Source organism: Sinocyclocheilus grahami, unplaced genomic scaffold (assembly GCF_001515645.1).
Source record: "Sinocyclocheilus grahami isolate Dianchi unplaced genomic scaffold, SAMN03320097.WGS_v1.1 scaffold241.1, whole genome shotgun sequence".
Taxonomy (NCBI): Eukaryota; Metazoa; Chordata; class Actinopteri; order Cypriniformes; family Cyprinidae; genus Sinocyclocheilus; species Sinocyclocheilus grahami.
In genome coordinates this window covers 1,220,064-1,223,179 of record NW_015505420.1, presented here as the reverse complement: position 1 = coordinate 1,223,179, position 3,116 = coordinate 1,220,064, and positions in this window count along the sequence as shown.

The following is a 3,116-nucleotide window of genomic DNA, read 5'->3' as shown; positions in this document are numbered from 1 at the left end:
ATCTGTAAACTTACACGGTTATGTCGCATAACCTTCTTTCTGGAATACCTTGTAGGCTATCAGACCGAATCAGACAATTTAAGATTTAAATAGAACATAGTTGAAACATGAGGAGCCGAATTCCACAGAGGCCCAAGACACAGGATGTTCGTAAATCAGATCTTGGCGCCACAAGCCAGTCTGAAGCAAGCCTAACCAACCAACTTTCACAGAACAGCTTTCAAAATTAACACAGAGAACAAACACACTGATCATAACATCGCAGGAAGGAGATTGTCAATTTTGGGGGCAAGTAATCAAGATTAAATGGTCAGAGATGCACAGCATGACCATCATGTAAACCAGTGACAATCACGAGCTCTTTGGATTGACTGCCCCCACCTAGGAGACAAAGAACAGACTGAGATTCCTTACAGACCTCTTAATCTCTGGTCTTCATACATTCACATACATTCACAGAATGGCACAGAAACTGCCTTTCCATGCACCTAAATGACACTAAAAGGACTTGTGAGCAACTAATAATTTCTATGCATAACTCCATATTATGTATGTAACCCACCTGTGTGACTATCAGGTCTTAATCATTTATTGTGTATGTATTTTGAATAACTATTGAATAGCTTAAGGGTTCATAGTCATGTTTAGTATGTGTGTGTTTGAATCTTCTTGTTTGAAACGTTTCTTCCAATCAATTCTTTGTCAAATGTTCATATTCTTGTTATAGAAATCATGTCCAAAAGTATAAAAACTCGGACCATGTGCCTGATGAGATAACATTTTGATTTATGAATTGGGAGGAAAAATATACAACACCCCCAGCAAAGACAGCGTCTAATTGGTCAAAACACCATTTGGGATGTGGCCAAAAGCCCAGTTTAAATACTCAGGACACCATCAAATCAGGCTCTTTTTTGCCTTTTCTAGCCGTGCTTTTCACCACAACTCCGCGTCGTCAGCCAACGCCCAACCACTGGCTTCCCGAGACTGAACTTCCAGCCAATCAGCAACCTCGGGAAACCCCTTTCGGCAACCAGACAAGGAAGGGAACCCCTTTCACAGGCAAGCAAGTACCTCCAGATCCTAGCTGAACTGGCGTACTTAATATAATTTTAACCTCATTGAGGCACTCAATGTGAGGGTTAATTAAGTAATTGATGGTTGTTCAGGTCTATGCATTTTCACATATTGCTGTAAACTTGGGATTTCACATTTTCATTTCCTTAAACTCATTCTTTCCTTACTTTCTCGCTTTCTGCAACTTGTGTGAATGTGTGAATGCATGTGTTCATGTGTTAGATTAGTTTACATGTCTTAGATTTATCCAATAAAGCCTTATTTATATTGAAAAGAGAAGTATCTTGTGGTTTGTGCTTACAAGTTAATGTCTTAAACTGCCGAACTTGTTAATGTGCTAATTAATAGTGCTTTCACTATATTTTGGATATTAATATCCATTGCAGTTGATGTTGTGCTGCTCGTTCACTGAATCGCTGGCCGTCTCAGTGATCAGCCGTAAAACAGTGATTCTGTCCAAATTCCCTATAAAATCTTAAATGATTCCCTTTGAGCTAAATTGACCTGTTTCCCTTACAACCTCTACCAGAACTCAGTATCCTTGCTCAGTTCTGCAACAGTTCTGCAGGAGTCTTCAACACTGTCAACCATACGCTATCGATCTCCAAACTGGCAGAGATGGGCATTATCTGGATAACAACCAAGTCAGGAAGCCTTACTCTTCTCACCCTGTGCCCAAACCACTGAGGTACCCCAGGGTTCAGTGCTAGGACCTTTGTTCTTCTCAGAACAGTCAAAATACTCATCCGGTGGTATCATTTCTGTTGTAATTGTGATATGCTGATGACACTCAACTTTGCATATAATTTCTTCGTCTATTTCTCCATCAGCAATCTCATCAAGTATCTCTGCATCCATCTGACATACCATATTAGACATCAACCCATTGCATCAAGATCAATATCAACAAAACTGAATTCTTGCTTTTCCATGGCAAGTCCTCAATCATATAATCATTTTCCATGTCAGTGAATGGTTGCAAAGTTAACACTCCAGGTGATGTATAATGTTTTGTGTCACCTCTTTTGCGGACAACATTGCAACATCTGACAGTTCTTGTTACTTTGCCGTACAACCTGTTTTACTGTGGGATCCGAACACAAGATTTAGTATAATCATAAAGGTTTGATTTGTGACACAAGCACTTTCACAGCATATCTGTTTTTATATTCGCTTGCAGCTGTATGTTGAAAACAGACTGTGTGAAGGTTGTTTGTAGGCTGATCAGATGCATAGAAGATTATTATACACCACTTCAGGCTGAGAGCACTGTAATACACAATACACACACACTGCTTCGCACACACACACACACACAAAACATACACTCACGCATTCCCCAAAGGGAAGGTTATTATCTTCTCTATAGATTTGACCTAGTTTGCTGTTCAATGTCATACACATGACGGCTGGGTGACATGTGTTTCCTTTTCCCAGGAATAGACCAAGGGCTTGTAAAATGTTTACTTTCCTACTTGGTAATTGTGTCAAAATGCAAAATGGTTTTGGTTGAAACAGTGACATTAGCTATGTTTCCATACAAAGTTTGGAATACAAAATATTTAAATTTGGAAACTTAGGATATCACATAAAACACCTGTGAATAAAGAACTGCCTCCATCCCATGTGTTCAAGAGAACAAAAATCACCACTTTCTGGGAAACTAGCATGTTAACGAAAGTATTAGTAATAATAAAAATGAAAGTTGCTGTAACCAGGAAAGCATGTGGCTTTTTTTTCCTACATAATTGACTTGCGCTTCAGAGCTCGCAGATGAAACTCAATACAAATGCAGTGATCTTGCTTTCTTTTTTGTTGCACATTAAGGAATTTATTTGGTAAATGTGCACGTTTTATTATCGGGGAAAAAATAAATATATATTTTTTTATAAATGTATATTTATACACTAAAAAATAAATTAACTCCACAATTTATGCAACAGTTTGCATCAATGTTTTTAAGTTATGACAACTTCTAATGAAATCAATCCAATCAACTGTAGCGTCTGGACCACCCAAACACACAATATATATTTTGT